The sequence below is a fragment of the Mobula hypostoma genome, chromosome 8 (genome assembly GCF_963921235.1).
Source record: "Mobula hypostoma chromosome 8, sMobHyp1.1, whole genome shotgun sequence".
NCBI classification, from domain to species: Eukaryota; Metazoa; Chordata; class Chondrichthyes; order Myliobatiformes; family Myliobatidae; genus Mobula; species Mobula hypostoma.
Window position 1 is genome coordinate 116,565,963 of NC_086104.1, and position 23,180 is coordinate 116,589,142.

Genomic DNA, 23,180 nt, shown 5'->3' on the forward strand with positions numbered 1-23,180 from the left:
TGTACCCCAGTGTTATACAGATACAGGCTTGTCCCACTGTTACTACATCCCAGTGTTATACAGATACAGGCTTGTCACACCAGGACTGTACCCCAGTGTTATACAGATACAGGCTTGTCCCACTGTTACTGTATCCCAGTGTTATACAGATACAGGCTTGTCCCACTGTTACTGTACCCCAGTGTTATACAGATACAGGCTTGTCCCAGTGTTACTGCACCCCAGTGTTATACAGATACAGGCTTGTCCCACCAGTACTGTACCCCAGTGTTATACAGAAACAGGCTTGTCCCACTGTTACTGTATCCCAGTGTTATACAGATACAGGCTTGTCCCACCAGTACTGTACCCCTGTGTTATACAGATACAGGCTTGTCCCACTGTTACTGTACCCCAGTGTTATACAGATACAGGCTTGTCCCACCAGTACTGTACCCCAGTGTTATACAGATACAGGCTTGTCCCACCAGTACTGTACCCCTGTGTTATACAGAAAAAGGCTTGTTATACAGATACAGGCTTGTCCCACTGTTACTGTACCCCAGTGTTATACAGATACAGGCTTGTCCCACTGTTACTGCACCCCAGTGTTATACAGATACAGGCTTGTCCCACTGTTACTGTACCCCAGTGTTATACAGATACAGGCTTGTCCCACTGTTACTGTACCCCAGTGTTATACAGATACAGGCTTGTCCCACTGTTACTGCACCCCAGTGTTATACAGATACAGGCTTGTCCCACTGTTACTGCACCCCAGTGTTATACAGATACAGGCTTGTCCCACTGTTACTGTACCCCAGTGTTATACAGATACAGGCTTGTCCCACTGTTACTGCACCCCAGTGTTATACAGATACATGCTTGTCCCACAGATACTACATCCCAGTGTTATACAGATACAGGCTTGTCACACCAGTACTGTACCCCAGTGTTATACAGATACAGGCTTGTCCCACTGTTACTGTACCCCAGTGTTATACAGATACAGGCTTGTCCCACTGTTACTGTACCCCAGTGTTATACAGATACAGGCTTGTCCCACTGTTACTGCACCCCAGTGTTATACAGATACAGGCTTGTCCCACCAGTACTGTACCCCAGTGTTATACAGATACAGGCTTGTCCCACTGTTACTGTACCCCAGTGTTATACAGATACAGGCTTGTCCCACCAGTACTGTACCCCAGTGTTATACAGATACAGGCTTGTCCCACTGTTACTGCACCCCAGTGTTATACAGATACAGGCTTGTCCCACTGTTACTGTACCCCAGTGTTATACAGATACAGGCTTGTCCCACTGTTACTGCACCCCAGTGTTATACAGATACAGGCTTGTCCCACTGTTACTGCACCCCAGTGTTATACAGATACAGGCTTGTCCCACTGTTACTGTACCCCAGTGTTATACAGATACAGTCTTGTCCCACTGTTACTGTACCCCAGTGTTATACAGATACAGGCTTGTCCCACTGTTACTGCACCCCAGTGTTATACAGATACAGGCTTGTCCCACCAGTACTGTACCCCAGTGTTATACAGATACAGGCTTGTCCCACTGTTACTGTACCCCAGTGTTATACAGATACAGGCTTGTCCCACTGTTACTGTATCCCAGTGTTATACAGATACAGGCTTGTCCCACTGTTACTGTACCCCAGTGTTATACAGATACAGGCTTGTCCCACTGTTACTGTACCCCAGTGTTATACAGATACAGGCTTGTCCCACTGTTACTGCACCCCAGTGTTATACAGATACAGGCTTGTCCCACCAGTTACTGTACCCCAGTGTTATACAGATACAGGCTTGTCCCACTGTTACTGTACCCCAGTGTTATACAGATACAGGCTTGTCCCACTGTTACTGCACCCCAGTGTTATACAGATACAGGCTTGTCCCACTGTTACTGCACCCCAGAGTTATACAGATACAGGCTTGTCCCACAGTTACTACATCGCAGTGTTTTTCAGATACAGGCTTGTCACACCAGGACTGTACCCCAGTGTTATACAGATACAGGCTTGTCCCACTGTTACTGTACCCCAGTGTTATACAGATACAGGCTTGTCCCACTGTTACTGCACCCCAGTGTTATACAGATACAGGCTTGTCCCACCAGTACTGTACCCCAGTGTTATACAGATACAGGCTTGTCCCACTGTTACTGCACCCCAGTGTTATACAGATACAGGCTTGTCCCACCAGTACTGTACCCCAGTGTTATACAGATACAGGCTTGTCCCACTGTTACTGTACCCCAGTGTTATACAGATACAGGCTTGTCCCACCAGTACTGTACCCCTGTGTTATACAGATACAGGCTTGTCCCACTGTTACTGCACCCCAGTGTTATACAGATACAGGCTTGTCCCACTGTTACTGTACCCCAGTGTTATACAGATACAGGCTTGTCCCACTGTTACTGTACCCCAGTGTTATACAGATACAGGCTTGTCCCACCAGTACTGTACCCCAGTGTTATACAGATACAGGCTTGTCCCACTGTTACTGCACCCCAGTGTTATACAGATACAGGCTTGTCCCACTGTTACTGTACCCCAGTGTTATACAGATACAGGCTTGTCCCACTGTTACTGTACCCCAGTGTTAAACAGATACAGGCTTGTCCCACCAGTACTGTACCGCAGTTTTATACAGATACAGGCTTGTCCCACTGTTACTGCACCCCAGTGTTATACAGATACAGGCTTGTCACACCAGTACTGTACCCCAGTGTTATACAGATACAGGCTTGTCCCACTGTCACTGCACCCCAGTGTATACAGATACAGGCTTGTCCCACTGTTACTGCATCCCAGTGTTATACAGATACAGGCTTGTCCCACTGTTACTGTACCCCAGTGTTATACAGATACAGGCTTGTCCCACTGTTACTGCACCCCAGTGTTATACAGATACAGGCTTGTCCCACCAGTACTGTACCCCAGTGTTATACAGATACAGGCTTGTCCCACTGTTACTGCACCCCAGTGTTATACAGATACAGGCTTGTCCCACCAGTACTGTACCCCAGTGTTATACAGATACAGGCTTGTCCCACTGTTACTGTACCCCAGTGTTATACAGATACAGGCTTGTCCCACCAGTACTGTACCCCAGTGTTATACAGATACAGGCTTGTCCCACCAGTACTGTACCCCAGTGTTATACAGATAAAGGCTTGTCCCACTGTTACTGCACCCCAGTGTTATACAGATACAGGCTTGTCCCACTGTTACTGCACCCCAGTGTTATACAGATACAGGCTTGTCCAACTGTTACTGTACCTCTGTGTTATACAGATACAGGCTTGTCCCACTGTTACTGTACCCCAGTGTTATACAGATACAGGCTTGTCCCACTGTTACTGTACCCCAGTGGTATACAGATACAGGCTTGTCCGACTGTCACTGCACCACTGTGTATACAGATACAGGCTTGTCCCACTGTTAATGTATCCCAGTGTTATACAGATAGAGGCTTGTCCGACTGTTACTGTACCCCAGTGTTATACAGATACAGGCTTGTCCCACTGTTACTGTATCCCATTGTTATACAGATACAGGCTTGTCCGACTGTTACTGTACCCCTGTGTTATACAGATACAGGCTTGTCCCAGTGTTATACAGATACAGGCTTGTCCCACCAGGACTGTACCCCAGTGTTATACAGATACAGGCTTGTCCCAATGTTACTGCACCCCAGTGTTATACAGATACAGGCTTGTCCCACCAGTACTGTACCCCAGTGTTATACAGATACAGGCTTGTCCCACTGTTACTGCACCCCAGTGTTATACAGATACAGGCTTGTCCCACTGTTACTGCACCCCAGTGTTATACAGATACAGGCTTGTCCGACCAGTACTGTACCCCAGTGTTATACAGATACAGGCTTGTCCCACTGTTAATGTATTCCAGTGTTATACAGATACAGGCTTGTCCCACTGTTACTGCACCCCAGTGTTATACAGATACAGGCTTGTCCCACCAGTACTGTACCCCAGTGTTATACAGATACAGGCTTGTCCCACTGTTACTGTACCCCAGTGTTATACAGATACAGGCTTGTCCCACTGTTACTGTACCCCAGTGTTATACAGATACAGGCTTGTCCCACTGTTACTGTACCCCAGTGTTATACAGATACAGGCTTGTCCCACTGTTACTGTACCCCAGTGTTATACAGATACAGGCTTGTCCCACTGTTACTGTATCCCAGTGTTATACAGATACAGGCTTGTCCCACTGTTACTGTACCCCAGTGTTATAAAGATACATGCCTGTCCCACTGTTACTGTACCCCAGTTTTATACAGATACAGGCTTGTCCCACTGTTACTGCACCCCAGTGTTATACAGATACAGGCTTGTCACACCAGGACTGTACCCCAGTGTTATACAGATACAGGCTTGTCCAACTGTTACTGTATCCCATTGTTATACAGATACAGGCTTGTCCCACTGTTACTGCACCCCAGTGTTATACAGATACAGGCTTGTCCCACCAGTACTGTACCCCAGTGTTATACAGATACAGGCTTGTCCCACTGTTACTGTACCCCAGTGTTATACAGATACAGGCTTGTCCCACCAGTACTGTACCCCAGTGTTATACAGATACAGGCTTGTCCCACTGTTACTGCACCCCAGTGTTATACAGATACAGGCTTGTCCCACCAGTACTGTACCCCAGTGTTATACAGATACAGGCTTGTCCCACTGTTACTGCACCCCAGTGTTATACAGATACAGGCTTGTCCCACTGTTACTGCATCCCAGTGTTATACAGATACAGGCTTGTCCCACCAGTACTGTACCCCTGTGTTATACAGATACAGGCTTCTCCCACTGTTACTGTACCCCAGTGTTATACAGATACAGGCTTGTCCCACTGTTACTGTACCCCTGTGTTATACAGATACATGCTTGTCCCACAGATACTACATCCCTGTGTTATACAGATGCAGGCTTCCTCTACTCTTACTGTACCCCAGTGTATACAGATACAGGCTTGTCCCACTGTTACTGCACCCCAGTGATATACAGTTACAGGCTTGTCCCTCTGTTACTGCATCTCAGTGTTTTACAGATACAGGCTTGTCCCACTGTTACTGTACCCCAGTTTTATACAGATGTAGGCTTGTCCCACTGTTACTGCACCCCCGTGTTATACAGCTGCAGGCTTGTCTCACTGTTACTGCACCCCAGTGTATACAGATACAGGCTTGTCCCAATGTTACTGCATCTCAGTGTTTTACAGATACAGGTTTGTCCCACTGTTACTGTATCCCATTGTTGTACAGATACAGGCTTGTCCCACTGTTACTGTATCCCAGTGTTATACAGATACAGGATTGTCCCACTGTTACTGCACCCCAGTGTTATACAGATACAGGCTTGTCCCACAAGTACTGTACCCCAGTGTTATACAGATACAGGTTGTCCCACTGTTACTGTACCCCAGTGTTATGCAGTTGCAGGCTTGTCCCACCGTTACTGTTTCCCAGTGATATACAAATACAGACTTGTCCCACTGTTACTGTATGCCTGTGTTATACTGATACAGGCTTGTCCCACTGTTACTGTAACCCAGTGTCATACAGATACAGGCTTGTCCTTCTGTTACTGTACCCCAGTGTTATACAGATACAGGCTTGTCCCACTGTTACTGTACCCCAGTGTTATACAGATACAGGCTTGTCCCACTGTTACTGTACCCCTGTGTTATACAGATACAGGCTTGTCCCACCAGTACTGTACCCCTGTGTTATACAGATACCGGCTTCTCCCACTGTTACTGTACCCCTGTGTTATACAGATACAGGCTTGTCCCACTGTTACTGCACCCCAGTGTTATACAGATACAGGCTTGTCCGACCAGTACTGTACCCCAGTGTTATACAGAAACAGGCTTGTCCCACTGTTACTGTATCCCAGTGTTATACAGATACAGGCTTGTCCCACCAGTACTGTACCCCAGTGTTATACAGATACAGGCTTGTCCCACTGTTACTGCACCCCAGTGTTATACAGATACAGGCTTGTCCCACTGTTACTGTACCCCAGTGTTATACAGATACAGGCTTGTCCCACAGTTACTGTACCCCAGTGTTATACAGATACAGGCTTGTCCCACTGTTACTGCACCCCAGTGTTATACAGATACAGGCTTGTCCCACCAGTACTGTACCCCAGTGTTATACAGATACAGGCTTGTCCCACTGTTACTGTACCCCAGTGTTATACAGATACAGGCTTGTCCCACTGTTACTGTACCCCAGTGTTATACAGATACAGGCTTGTCCCACTGTTACTGTACCCCAGTGTTATACAGATACAGGCTTGTCCCACTGTTACTGTACCCCAGTGTTATACAGATATAGGCTTGTCCCACTGTTACTGCACCACAGTGTTATACAGATACAGGGTTGTCCCACAGATACTACATCCCAGTGTTATACAGATACAGGCTTGTCACACCAGTACTGTACCCCAGTGTTATACAGATACAGGCTTGTCCCACTGTTACTGTACCCCAGTGTTATACAGATACAGGCTTGTCCCACCAGTACTGTACCCCAGTGTTATACAGATACAGGCTTGTCCCACTGTTACTGCACCCCAGTGTTATACAGATACAGGCTTGTCCCACTGTTACTGTACCCCAGTGTTATACAGATACAGGCTTGTCCCACTGTTACTGTACCCCAGTGTTATACAGATACAGTCTTGTCCCACTGCTACTGTACCCCAGTGTTATACAGATACAGGCTTGTCCCACTGTTACTGTACCCCAGTGTTATACAGATACAGGCTTGTCCCACTGTTACTGCACCCCAGTGTTAAACAGATACAGTCTTGTCCCACTGCTACTGTACCCCAGTGTTATACAGATACAGTCTTGTCCCAGTGTTACTGCTCCCCAGTGTCTTATAGAGATACAGGCTTGTCGCACTATTACTGTACCCCAGTGTTATACAGATACAGGCTTCTCCCACTGTTACTGTACCCCAGTGTTATACAGATACAGGCTTGTCCCACTGTTACTGTACCCCAGTGTTATACAGATACAGGCTTGTCCCACCGTTACAGTTTCCCAGTGTTATACAAATACAGACTTGTCCCACTGTTACTGTACGCCTGTGTTATACAGATACAGGCTTGTCCCACTGTTACTGTAACCCAGTGTCATACAGATACAGGCTTGTCCTTCTGTTACTGTACCCCAGTGTTATACAGATACAGGCTTGTCCCACTGTTACTGTACCCCTGTGTTATACAGTTACAGGCTTGTCCCACTGTTACTGTATCCCTGTGTTATACAAATGCAGACTTGTCCCACTGTTACTGTACCCCTGTGTTATATAGATACAGGCTTGTCCCACCAGTTCTGTACCCCTGTTTTATACAGATACAGGCTTGTCCCACCAGTACAGTACCCATGTGTTATACAGATACAGGCTTGTCCCACAGTTACTACATCCCAGTGTTATACAGATACAGGCATGTCACACCAGTCCGGTACCCCTGTATTATACAGATACAGGATTGTCCCACTGTTACTTTTTCCCAGTGTTATACAGATACAGGCTTGTACCACCAGTACTGTACCCCAGTGTTATACAGATACAGGCTTGTCCCACTGTTACTGCACCCCACTGTTATACAGATACAGGCTTGTCCCACTGTTACTGTACCCCAGTGTTATACAGATACAGGCTTGTCCCAACAGTACTGTACCCCAGTTTTGTACAGATACAGGCTTGTCCCACTGTTACTGTACCCCAGTGTTATACAGATACAGGCTTGTCCCACCAGTACTGTACCCCAGTGTTATACAGATACAGGCTTGACCCACTGTTACTGTATCCCAGAGTTATACAGATACAGGCTTGTCCCACTGTTACTGCACCCGAGTGTTATACAGATACAGGCTTGTCCCACTGTTACTGTACCCCAGTGTTATACAGATACAGGGTTGTCCCACTGTTACTGCAACACAGTGTTATAGAGATACAGGCTTATCCCACAGTTACTACATCCCAGTGTTATACAGATAAAGGCTTCTCCGACCAGTACTGTACCCCAGTGTTATACAGAAACAGGCTTGTCCCACTGTTACTGTATCCCAGTGTTATACAGATACAGGCTTGTCCCACCAGTACTGTACCCCTGTGTTATACAGATACAGGCTTGTCCCACTGTTACTGCACCCCAGTGTTATACAGATACAGGCTTGTCCCACTGTTACTGTACCCCAGTGTTATACAGATACAGGCTTGCCCCACTGTTACTGTACCCCTGTGTTATACAGATACAGGATGTCCCACCAGTTCTGTACCACAGAATTGTACTGTTACAGGCTTGTCCCACTGTTACTGCACCCCAGTGTTATACAGATACAGTCTTGTCCCACTGTTACTGTACCTCAGTGTTATACAGATACAGGCTTGTCCCACTGTTACTGCACCCCAGTGTTATACAGATACAGGCTTGTCCCACTGTTACTGTACCCCAGTGTTATACAGATACAGGCTTGTCCCACTGTTACTGCACCCCAGTGTTATACAGATACAGGCTTGTCCCACCAGTACTGTACCCCAGTGTTATACAGAAACAGGCTTGTCCCACTGTTACTGTATCCCAGTGTTATACAGATACAGGCTTGTCCCACCAGTACTGTACCCCTGTGTTATACAGATACAGGCTTCTCCCACTGTTACTGCACCCCTGTGTTATACAGATACAGGCTTGTCCCACTGTTACTGTACCCCAGTGTTATACAGATACAGGCTTGTCCCACTGTTACTGTACCCCAGTGTTATATAGATACAGGCTTGTCCCACTATTACTGTACCCCAGTGTTATACAGATACAGGCTTGTACCACTGTTACTGTACCCCAGTTTTATACAGATACAGGCTTGTCCCACTGTTACTGCACCCCAGTGTTATACAGACACAGGCTTGTCCAACTGTTACTGTACCTCTGTCTTATACAGATACAGGCTTGTCCCACTGTTACTGCTCCCCTGTCTTATACAGATACAGGCTTGTCGCACTGTTACTGTAACCCAGTGTTATACAGATACAGGCTTGTCCCTCTGTTACTGTACCCCTGTGTTATACAGATACAGGCTTGTCCCACTGTTACTGTACCCCTGTGTTATACAGTTACAGGCTTGTCCCACCGTTACTGTTTCCCAGTGTTATACAAATACAGACTTGTCCCACTGTTACTGTACGCCTGTGTTATACAGATACAGGCTTGTCCCACTGTTACTGTACCCCAGTGTCATACAGATACAGGCTTGTCCTTCTGTTACTGTACCCCAGTGTTATACAGATACAGGCTTGTCCCACTGCTACTCTACCCCTGTGTTATACAGTTACTGGCTTGTCGCACTGTTACTGTATCCCTGTGTTATACAAATACAGAGTTGTCCCACTGTTACTGTACCCCTGTGTTATATAGATACAGGCTTGTCCCACCAGTTCTGTACCCCTGTGTTATACAGATACAGGCTTGTCCCACCAGTACAGTACCCATGTGTTATACAGATACAGGCTTGTCCCACAGTTACTACATCCCAGTGTTATACAGATACAGGCATGTCACACCAGTCCGGTACCCCTGTATTATACAGATACAGGATTGTCCCACTGTTACTTTTTCCCAGTGTTATACAGATACAGGCTTGTACCACCAGTACTGTACCCCAGTGTTATACAGATACAGGCTTGTCCCACTGTTACTGCACCCCAGTGTTATACAGATACAGGCTTGTCCCACTGTTACTGTACCCCAGTGTTATACAGATACAGGCTTGTCCCACCAGTACTGTACCCCAGTGTTATACAGATACAGGCTTGTCCCACTGTTACTGTACCCCAGTGTTATACAGATACAGGCTTGTCCCACCAGTACTGTTCCCCAGTGTTATACAGATACAGGCTTGTCCCACTGTTACAGCACCCCAGTGTTATACAGATACAGGTTTGTCCCACTGTTACTGTACCCCAGTGTTATACAGATTCAGGCTTGTCCTTCTGTTACTGTACCCCAGTGTTATACAGATACAGGCTTGTCCCACTGTTACTGTACCCCAGTGTTATATAGATACAGGCTTGTCGCACTATTACTGTATCCCTGTGTTATACAAATACAGACTTGTCCCACTGTTACTGTACCCCTGTGTTATATAGACACAGGCTTGTCCCACCAGTTCTGTACCCCTGTGTTATACAGATACAGGCTTGTCCCACCAGTACAGTACCCATGTGTTATACAGATACAGGCTTGTCCCACAGTTACTACATCCCAGTGTTATACAGATACAGGCATGTCACACCAGTCCGGTACCCCTGTATTATACAGATACAGGATTGTCCCACTGTTACTTTTTCCCAGTGTTATACAGATACAGGCTTGTACCACCAGTACTGTACCCCAGTGTTATACAGATACAGGCTTGTCCCACTGTTACTGCACCCCTGTGTTATACAGATACAGGCTTGTCCCACTGTTACTGTACCCCAGTGTTATACAGATACAGGCTTGTCCCAACAGTACTGTACCCCAGTTTTGTACAGATACAGGCTTGTCCCACTGTTACTGTACCCCAGTGTTATACAGATACAGGCTTGTCCCACCAGTACTGTTCCCCAGTGTTATACAGATACAGGCTTGTCCCACTGTTACAGCACCCCAGTGTTATACAGATACAGGTTTGTCCCACTGTTACTGTACCCCAGTGTTATACAGATTCAGGCTTGTCCCACTGTTACTGTACCCCAGTGTTATACAGACACAGGCTTGTCCGACTGTTACTGTACCCCAGTGTTATACAGGTACAGGCTTGTCCCACTGTTACTGTACCCTGGTGTTATACAGATACAGGCTTGTCCCACTGTTACTGCACCCCAGTGTTATACAGATACAGTCTTGTCCCACTGTTACTGTACCCCAGTGTTATACAGATACAGGCTTGTCCCACTGTTACTGCACCCCAGTGTTATACAGATACAGGCTTGTCCCACTGTTACTGTAACCCAGTGTTATACAGATACAGGCTTGTCCCTCTGTTACTGTACCCCAGTGTTATACAGATACAGGCTTGTCCCACTGTTACTGTACCCCTGTGTTATACAGTTACAGGCTTGTCCCACCGTTACTGTTTCCCAGTGTTATACAAATACAGACTTGTCCCACTGTTACTGTACGCCTGTGTTATACAGATACAGTCTTGTCCCACTGTTACTGTAACCCAGTGTCATACAGATACAGGCTTGTCCTTCTGTTACTGTACCCCAGTGTTTTACAGATACAGGCTTGTCCCACTGTTACTGTACCCCTGTGTTATACAGTTACAGGCTTGTCGCACTGTTTCTGTATCCCTGTGTTATACAAATACAGACTTGTCCCACTGTTACTGTACCCCTGTGTTATATAGATACAGGCTTGTCCCACCAGTTCTGTACCCCTGTGTTATACAGATACAGGCTTGTTCCACCAGTACAGTACCCATGTGTTATACAGATACAGGCTTGTCCCACAGTTACTACATCCCAGTGTTATACAGATACAGGCATGTCACACCAGTCCGGTACCCCTGTATTATACAGATACAGGATTGTCCCACTGTTACTTTTTCCCAGTGTTATACAGATACAGGCTTGTACCACCAGTACTGTACCCCAGTGTTATACAGATACAGGCTTGTCCCACTGTTACTGCACCCCAGTGTTATACAGATACAGGCTTGTCCCACTGTTACTGTACCCCAGTGTTATACAGATACAGGCTTGTCCCACCAGTACTGTACCCCAGTGTTATACAGATACAGGCTTGTCCCACTGTTACTGTATCCCAGTGTTATACAGATACAGGCTTGTCCCACCAGTACTGTACCCCTGTGTTATACAGATACAGGCTTCTCCCACTGTTACTGTACCCCTGTGTTATACAGATACAGGCTTGTCCCACTGTTACTGCACCCCAGTGTTATACAGATACAGGCTTGTCCCACTGTTACTGTACCCCAGTGTTATACAGATACAGGCTTGTCCCACTGTTACTGTACCCCAGTGTTATACAGATACAGGCTTGTCCCACTGTTACTGCACCACAGTGTTATACAGATACAGGGTTGTCCCACAGATACTACATCCCAGTGTTATACAGATACAGGCTTGTCACACCAGTACTGTACCCCAGTGTTATACAGATACAGGCTTGTCCCACTGTTACTGTACCCCAGTGTTATACAGATACAGGCTTGTCCCACTGTTACTGTACCCCAGTGTTATACAGATACAGGCTTGTCCCACTGTTACTGCACCCCAGTGTTAAACAGATACAGTCTTGTCCCACTGCTACTGTACCCCAGTGTTATACAGATACAGTCTTGTCCCACTGTTACTGTACCCCAGTGTTATACAGATACAGGCTTGTCCCACTGTTACTGTACCCCAGTGTTATACAGATACAGGCTTGTCCCACTGTTACTGTACCCCAGTGTTATACAGATACAGGCTTGTCCCACTGTTACTGTACCCCAGTGTTATACAGATACAGGCTTGTCCCACCAGTACTGTACCCCAGTGTTATACAGATACAGGCTTGTCCCACTGTTACTGCACCCCAGTGTTATACAGATACAGGCTTGTCCCACTGTTACTGTACCCCAGTGTTATACAGATACAGGCTTGTCCCACTGTTACTGCAACACAGTGTTATACAGATACAGGCTTGTCCCACAGATACTACATCCCAGTGTTATACAGATACAGGCTTGTCACACCAGTACTGTACCCCAGTGTTATACAGATACAGGCTTGTCCCACTGTTACTGTACCCCAGTGTTATACAGATACAGGCTTGTCCCACCAGTACTGTACCCCAGTGTTATACAGATACAGGCATGTCCCACTGTTACAGCACCCCAGTGTTATACAGATACAGGCTTGTCCCACTGTTACTGTACCCCAGTGTTATACAGATACAGGCTTGTCCCACTGTTACTGTACCCCAGTGTTATACAGATACAGGCTTGTCCCACTGTTACTGTACCCCAGTGTTATACAGATACAGGCTTGTCCCACTGTTACTGTACCCCAGTGTTATACAGATACAGGCTTGTCCCACTGTTACTGCACCCCAGTGTTATACAGATACAGTCTTGTCCCACTGCTACTGTACCCCAGTGTTATACAGATACAGTCTTGTCCCACTGTTACTGTACCCCAGTGTTATACAGATACAGGCTTGTCCCACAGTTACTGTACCCCTGTGTTATACAGTTACAGGCTTGTCCCACCGTTACTGTTTCCCAGTGTTATACAAATACAGACTTGTCCCACTGTTACTGTACGCCTGTGTTATACAGATACAGGCTTGTCCCACTGTTACTGTAACCCAGTGTCATACAGATACAGGCTTGTCCTTCTGTTACTGTACCCCAGTGTTATACAGATACAGGCTTGTCCCACTGTTACTGTACCCCTGTGTTATACAGTTACAGGCTTGTCCCACTGTTACTGTATCCCTGTGTTATACAAATACAGACTTGTCCCACTGTTACTGTACCCCTGTGTTATATAGATACAGGCTTGTCCCACCAGTTCTGTACCCCTGTGTTATACAGATACAGGCTTGTCCCACCAGTACAGTACCCATGTGTTATACAGATACAGGCTTGTCCCACAGTTACTACATCCCAGTGTTATACAGATACAGGCATGTCACACCAGTCCGGTACCCCTGTATTATACAGATACAGGATTGTCCCACTGTTACTTTTTCCCAGTGTTATACAGATACAGGCTTGTCCCACCAGTACTGTACACCAGTGTTATACAGATACAGGCTTGTCCCACTGTTACTGCACCCCAGTGTTATACAGATACAGGCTTGTCCCACTGTTACTGTACCCCAGTGTTATACAGATACAGGCTTGTCCCACCAGTACTGTACCCCAGTGTTATACAGATACAGGCTTGTCCCACTGTTACTGTACCCCAGTGTTATACAGATACAGGCTTGTCCCACCAGTACTGTACCCCAGTGTTATACAGATACAGGCTTGTCCCACTGTTACTGTACCCCAGTGTTATACAGATACAGGCTTGTCCCACTGTTACTGTACCCCAGTGTTATACAGATACAGGCTTGTCCCACTGTTACTGTACCCCAGTGTTATACAGATACAGGCTTGTCCCACTGTTACTGCATCCCAGTGTTATACAGATACAGGCTTGTCCGACCAGTACTGTACCCGAGTGTTATACAGAAACAGGCTTGTCCCACTGTTACTGTACCCCAGTGTTATACAGATACAGGCTTGTCCCACCAGTTACTGTACCCCAGTGTTATACAGATACAGGCTTGTCCCACTGTTACTGCACCCCAGTGTTATACAGATACAGGCTTGTCCCACTGTTACTGTACCCCAGTGTTATACAGATACAGGCTTGTCCCACTGTTACTGTACCCCAGTGTTATACAGATACAGGCTTGTCCCACTGTTACTGCACCCCAGTGTTATACAGATACAGGCTTGTCCCACTGTTACTGTACCCTAGTGTTATACAGATACAGGCTTGTCCCACTGTTACTGTACCCCTGTGTTATACAGATACAGGATGTCCCACCAGTACTGTACCCCAGAATTATACTGTTACAGGTTTGTCCCACTGTTACTGCACCCCAGTGTTATACAGATACAGGGTTGTCCCACTGTTACTGCAACACAGTGTTATACAGATACAGGTTCGTCCCACAGTTACTACATCCCAGTGTTATACAGATACAGGCTTGTCACACCAGTACTGTACCCCAGTGTTATACAGATACAGGCTTGTCCCACTGTTACTTTTTCCCAGTGTTATACAGATACAGGCTTGTCCCACCAGTACTGTACCCCAGTGTTATACAGATTCAGGCTTGTCCCACTGTTACTGTACCCCAGTGTTATACAGATACAGGCTTGTCCGACTGTTACTGTACCCCAGTGTTATACAGATACAGGCTTGTCCCACTGTTACTGTACCCCAGTGTTATACAGATACAGGCTTGTCCCACTGTTACTGCACCCCAGTGTTAAACAGATACAGTCTTGTCCCACTGCTACTGTACCCCAGTGTTATACAGATACAGGCTTGTCCCACTGTTACTGTACCCCAGTGTTATACAGATACAGGCTTGTCCCACTGTTACTGTACCCCTGTGTTATACAGATACAGGCTTGTCCCACTGTTACTGTACCCCAGTGTTATACAGATACAGGCTTGTCCCACTGTTACTGCACCCCAGTGTTATACAGATACAGGCTTGTCCCACTGTTACTGTACCCCAGTGTTATACAGATACAGGCTTGTCCCACTGTTACTGCACCCCAGTGTTATACAGATACAGGCTTGTCCCACTGTTACTGTACCCCAGTGTTATACAGATACAGGCTTGTCCCACTGTTACTGTACCCCAGTGTTATACAGATACAGGCTTGTCCCACTGTTACTGTACCCCAGTGTTATACAGATACAGGCTTGTCCCACTGTTACTGTTTCCCAGTGTTATACAGATACAGGCTTCTCCCACTGTTACTGTACCCCTGTGTTATACAGATACAGGCTTGTCCCACTGTTACTGTACCCCAGTGTTATATAGATACAGGCTTGTCCCACTATTACTGTACCCCAGTGTTATACAGATACAGGCTTGTCCCACTGTTACTGTACCCCAGTGTTATACAGATACAGGCTTGTCCCACTGTTACTGTATCCCTGTGTTATACAGATACAGGCTTGTCCCACTGTTACTGTACCCCTGTGTTATACAGATACAGGCTTGTCCCACTGTTACTGTACCCCTGTGTTATACAGATACAGGCTTGTCCCACCAGTACTGTACCCCTGTGTTATACAGATACAGGCTTGTCCCACAGTTACTACATCCCAGTGATATACAGATACAGGCATGTCACACCAGTCCGGTACCCCTGTATTATACAGATACAGGATTGTCCCACTGTTACTTTTTCCGAGTGTTATACAGATACAGGCTTGTCCAACCAGTACTGTACCCCAGTGTTATACAGATACAGGCTTGTCCCACTGTTACTGCACCCCAGTGTTATACAGATACAGGCTTGTCCCACTGTTACTGTACCCCAGTGTTATACAGATACAGGCTTGTCCCACCAGTACTGTACCCCAGTGTTATACAGAAACAGGCTTGTCCCACTGTTACTGTATCCCAGTGTTATACAGATACAGGCTTGTCCCACCAGTACTGTACCCCAGTGTTATACAGATACAGGCTTGTCCCACTGTTACTGTACCCCTGTGTTATACAGATACAGGATGTCCCACCAGTACTGCACCCCAGTGTTATACAGATACAGGCTTGTCCCACTGTTACTGTACCCCAGTGTTATACAGATACAGGCTTGTCCCACTGTTACTGTACCCCAGTGTTATACAGATACAGGCTTGTCCCACTGTTACTGCAACACAGTGTTATACAGATACAGGCTTGTCCCACAGATACTACATCCCAGTGTTATACAGATACAGGCTTGTCACACCAGTACTGTACCCCAGTGTTATACAGATACAGGCTTGTCCCACTGTTACTGCACCCCAGTGTTATACAGATACAGGCTTGTCCCACCAGTACTGTACCCCAGTGTTATACAGATACAGGCTTGTCCCACTGTTACTGCACCCCAGTGTTATACAGATACAGGCTTGTCCCACTGTTACTGTACCCCAGTGTTATACAGATACAGGCTTGTCCCACTGTTACTGTACCCCAGTGTTATACAGATACAGGCTTGTCCCACTGTTACTGCACCCCAGTGTTATACAGATACAGGCTTGTCCCACTGTTACTGTACCCCAGTGTTATACAGATACAGGCTTGTCCCAACAGTACTGTACCCCAGTGTTATACAGAAACAGGCTTGTCCCACTGTTACTGTATCCCAGTGTTATACAGATACAGGCTTGTCCCACCAGTACTGTACCCCTGTGTTATACAGATACAGGCTTGTCCCACTGTTACTGTACCCCAGTGTTATACAGATACAGGCTTGTCCCACCAGTACTGCACCCCAGTGTTATACAGATACAGGCTTGTCCCACTGTTACTGTACCCCAGTGTTATACAGATACAGGGTTGTCCCACTGTTACTGCAACACAGTGTTATACAGATACAGGGTTGTCCCACAGATACTACATCCCAGTGTTATACAGATACAGGCTTGTCACACCAGTACTGTACCCCAGTGTTATACAGATACAGGCTTGTCCCACTGTTACTTTTTCCCAGTGTTATACAGATACAGGCTTGTCCCACCAGTACTGTACCCCAGTGTTATACAGATACAGGCTTGTCCCACTGTTACTGCACCCCAGTGTTATACAGATACAGGCTTGTCCCACTGTTACTGTACCCCAGTGTTATACAGATACAGGCTTGTCCCACTGTTACTGTACCCCAGTGTTATACAGATACAGGCTTGTCCCACTGTTACTGTACCCCAGTGTTATACAGATACAGGCTTGTCCCACTGTTACTGTACCCTAGTGTTATACAGATACAGGCTTGTCCCACTGTTACTGTACCCCTGTGTTATACAGATACAGGATGTCCCACCAGTACTGTACCCCAGTGTTATACAGATACAGGCTTGTCCCACTGTTACTGTACCCCAGTGTTATACAGATACAGGCTTGTCCCACTGTTACTGTACCCCTGTGTTGAACAGATACAGGCTCCTCCCACTGTTACTGCACCCCTGTGTTATACAGATACAGGCTTGTCCCTCTGTTACTGCATCTCAGTGTTTTACAGATACAGGCTTGTCCCACTGTTACTGTACCCCAGTTTTATACAGATACAGGCTTGTCCCACTGTTACTGCACCCCAGTGTTATACAGATACAGGCTTGTCCCACTGTTACTGCACCCCAGTGTTATACAGATACAGGCTTGTCCCACTGTTACTGCACCCCAGTGTTATACAGATACAGGCTTGTCCCACTGTTACTGTACCCCAGTGTTATACAGATACAGGCTTGTCCCAGTGTTACTGCACCCCTGTGTTATACAGATACAGGCTTGTCCCACTGTTACTGTACCCCAGTGTTATACAGATACAGGCTTGTCCCACTGTTACTGTACCCCTGTGTTATACAGATACATGCTTGTCCCACTGTTACTGTACCCCTGTGTTATAGAGATACAGGGTTGTCCCACTGTTACTGCAACCCTGTGTTATACAGATAGAGGCTTGTCCCTCTGTTACTGCATCTCAGTGTTTTACAAATACAGGCTTGTCCCACTGTTACTGTACCCCAGTTTTATACAGATGTAGGCTTGTCCCACTGTTACTGCACCCCCGTGTTATACAGATACAGGCTTGTCTCACTGTTACTGCACCCCAGTGTTATACAGATACAGGCTTGTCCCACTGTTACTGCACCCCAGTGTTATACAGATACAGGCTTGTCCCACTGTTACTGTACCCCAGTGTTATACAGATACAGGCTTGTCCCAGTGTTACTGCTCCCCTGTGTTATACAGATACAGGCTTGTCCCACTGTTACTGTATCCCAGTGTTATACAGATACAGGCTTGTCCCACTGTTACTGCATCCCAGTGTTATACAGACACAGGCTTGTCCAACTGTTACTGTACCCCTGTGTTATACAGATACAGGCTTGTCCCACAGTTACTGTACCCCAGTGTTATACAGATACAGGCTTGTCCCACTGTTACTGTACCCCTGTGTTATACAGATACAGGCTTGTCCCACTGTTACTGCACCCCAGTGTTATACAGATACAGGCTTGTCCCACTGTTACTGTACCCCTGTGTTATACAGATACAGGCTTGTCCCACTGTTACTGCACCACAATGTTATGCAGATACAGGGTTGTCCCACAGATACTACATCCCAGTGTTATACAGATACAGGCTTGTCACACCAGTACTGTACCCCAGTGTTATACAGATACAGGCTTGTCCCACTGTTACTGTATCCCAGTGTTATACAGATACAGGCTTGTCCCACCAGTACTGTACCCCAGTGTTATACAGATACAGGCTTGTCCCACTGTTACTGCACCCCAGTGTTATACAGATACAGGCTTGTCCCACCAGTACTGTACCCCAGTGTTATACAGATACAGGCTTGTCCCACTGTTACTGTACCCCAGTGTTATACAGATACAGGCTTGTCCCACTGTTACTGCACCCCAGTGTTAAACAGATACAGTCTTGTCCCACTGTTACTGTACCCCAGTGTTATACAGATACAGGCTTGTCCCACTGTTACTGTACCCCAGTGTTATACAGATACAGGCTTGTCCGACTGTTACTGCACCCCAGTGTTATACAGATACAGGCTTGTCCCACTGTTACTGTACCCCAGTGTTATACAGATACAGGCTTGTCCCACTGTTACTGTACCCCTGTGTTATACAGATACAGGATGTCCCACCTGTACTGTACCACAGAATTATACTGTGACAGGCTTGTCCCACTGTTACTGCAGCCCAGTGTTATACAGATACAGTGTTGTCCCACTGTTACTGTACCCCTGTGTTGAACAGATACAGGCTTGTCCCACTGTTACTGCACCCCTGTGTTATACAGATACAGGCTTGTCCCTCTGTTACTGCATCTCAGTGTTTTACAAATACAGGCTTGTCCCACTGTTACTGTACCCCAGTTTTATACAGATACAGGCTTGTCCCACTGTTACTGCACCCCCGTGTTATACAGATACAGGCTTGTCTCACTGTTACTGCACCCCAGTGTATACAGATACAGGCTTGTTTCACTGTTACTGCACCCCAGTGTTACAGAGTTACAGGCTTGTCCCACTGTTGCTGCATTTCAGTGTTTTACAGATACAGGCTTGTCCCACTGTTACTGTATCCCATTGTTATACAGATACAGGCTCGTTCCACTGTTACTGTAACCCAGTGTTATACAGATACAGGCTTGTCCCACTGTTACTGCTCCCCTGTCTTATACAGATACAGGCTTGTCCCACCAGTACTGTACCCCAGTGTTATACAGATAAAGGCTTGTCCCACTGTTACTTTTTCCCAGTGTTATACAGATACAGGTTGTACCACCAGTACTGTACCCCAGTGTTATACAGATACAGGCTTGTCCCACTGTTACTGCACCCCAGTGTTATACAGATACAGGCTTGTCCCACTGTTACTGTACCCCAGTGTTATACAGATACAGGCTTGTCCCAACAGTACTGTACCCCAGTTTTGTACAGATACAGGCTTGTCCCACTGTTACTGTACCCCAGTGTTATACAGATACAGGCTTGTCCCACCAGTACTGTTCCCCAGTGTTATACAGATACAGGCTTGTCCCACTGTTACAGCACCCCAGTGTTATACAGATACAGGTTTGTCCCACTGTTACTGTACCCCAGTGTTATACAGATTCAGGCTTGTCCTTCTGTTACTGTACCCCAGTGTTATACAGATACAGGCTTGTCCCACTGTTACTGTACCCCTGTGTTAAACAGTTACAGGCTTGTCGCACTGTTACTGTATCCCTGTGTTATACAAATACAGACTTGTCCCACTGTTACTGTACCCCTGTGTTATATAGACACAGGCTTGTCCCACCAGTTCTGTACCCCTGTGTTATACAGATACAGGCTTGTCCCACCAGTACAGTACCCATGTGTTATACAGATACAGGCTTGTCCCACAGTTACTACATCCCAGTGTTATACAGATACAGGCATGTCACACCAGTCCGGTACCCCTGTATTATACAGATACAGGATTGTCCCACTGTTACTTTTTCCCAGTGTTATACAGATACAGGCTTGTACCACCAGTACTGTACCCCAGTGTTATACAGATACAGGCTTGTCCCACTGTTACTGCACCCCTGTGTTATACAGATACAGGCTTGTCCCACTGTTACTGTACCCCAGTGTTATACAGATACAGGCTTGTCCCAACAGTACTGTACCCCAGTTTTGTACAGATACAGGCTTGTCCCACCAGTTCTGTACCCCTGTGTTATACAGATACAGGCTTGTCCCACCAGTACTGTTCCCCAGTGTTATACAGATACAGGCTTGTCCCACTGTTACAGCACCCCAGTGTTATACAGATACAGGTTTGTCCCACTGTTACTGTACCCCAGTGTTATACAGATACAGGCTTGTCCCACTGTTACTGTACCCCAGTGTTATACAGATACAGGCTTGTCCGACTGTTACTGTACCCCAGTGTTATACAGATACAGGCTTGTCCCACTGTTACTGTACCCTGGTGTTATACAGATACAGGCTTGTCCCACTGTTACTGCACCCCAGTGTTATACAGATACAGTCTTGTCCCACTGTTACTGTACCCCAGTGTTATACAGATACAGGCTTGTCCCAGTGTTACTGCTCCCCTGTCTTATACAGATACAGGCTTGACGCACTGTTACTGTAACCCAGTGTTATACAGATACAGGCTTGTCCCTCTGTTACTGTACCCCAGTGTTATACAGATACAGGCTTGTCCCACTGTTACTGTACCCCTGTGTTATACAGTTACAGGCTTGTCCCACCGTTACTGTTTCCCAGTGTTATACAAATACAGACTTGTCCCACTGTTACTGTACGCCTGTGTTATACAGATACAGTCTTGTCCCACTGTTACTGTAACCCAGTGTCATACAGATACAGGCTTGTCCTTCTGTTACTGTACCCCAGTGTTATACAGATACAGGCTTGTCCCACTGTTACTGTACCCCTGTGTTATACAGTTACAGGCTTGTCGCACTGTTACTGTATCCCTGTGTTATACAAATACAGACTTGTCCCACTGTTACTGTACCCCTGTGTTATATAGATACAGGCTTGTCCCACCAGTTCTGTACCCCTGTGTTATACAGATACAGGCTTGTCCCACCAGTACTGTTCCCCAGTGTTATACAGATACAGGCTTGTCCCACTGTTACTGTACCCCAGTGTTATACAGATACAGGCTTGTCCCACCAGTACTGTTCCCCAGTGTTATACAGATACAGGCTTGTCCCACTGTTACTGTACCCCAGTGTTATACAGATACAGGCTTGTCCCACCAGTACTGCATCCGAGTGTTATACAGATACAGGCTTGTCCCACTGTTACTGTACCCCAGTGTTTTACAGATACATGCTTGTCCCACTGTTACTGTACCCCAGTGTTATACAGATACAGGGTTGTCCCACTGTTACTGCAACACAGTGATATAGAGATACAGGCTTGTCCCACAGTTACTACATCCCAGTGTTATACAGATACAGGCTTGTCACACCACTACTGTACCCCAGTATTATACAGATACAGGCTTGTCCCACTGTTACTTTTTCCCAGTGTTATACAGATACAGGCTTGTCCCACCAGTACTGTACCCCAGTGTTATACAGATACAGGCATGTCCCACTGTTACAGCACCCCAGTGTTATACAGATACAGGCTTGTCCCACTGTTACTGTACGCCTGTGTTATACAGATACAGTCTTGTCCCACTGTTACTGTAACCCAGTGTCATACAGATACAGGCTTGTCCTTCTGTTACTGTACCCCAGTGTTATACAGATACAGGCTTGTCCCACTGTTACTGTACCCCTGTGTTATACAGTTACAGGCTTGTCGCACTGTTACTGTATCCCTGTGTTATACAAATACAGACTTGTCCCACTGTTACTGTACCCCTGTGTTATATAGATACAGGCTTGTCCCACCAGTTCTGTACCCCTGTGTTATACAGATACAGGCTTGTCCCACCAGTACTGTTCCCCAGTGTTATACAGATACAGGCTTGTCCCACTGTTACTGTACCCCAGTGTTATACAGATACAGGCTTGTCCCACCAGTACTGTACCCCAGTGTTATACAGATACAGGCTTGTCCCACTGTTACTGTACCCCAGTGTTATACAGATACAGGCTTGTCCCACCAGTACTGCATCCCAGTGTTATACAGATACAGGCTTGTCCCACTGTTACTGTACCCCAGTGTTATACAGATACATGCTTGTCCCACTGTTACTGTACCCCAGTGTTATACAGATACAGGCTTGTCCCACTGTTACTGCAACACAGTGATATAGAGATACAGGCTTGTCCCACAGTTACTACATCCC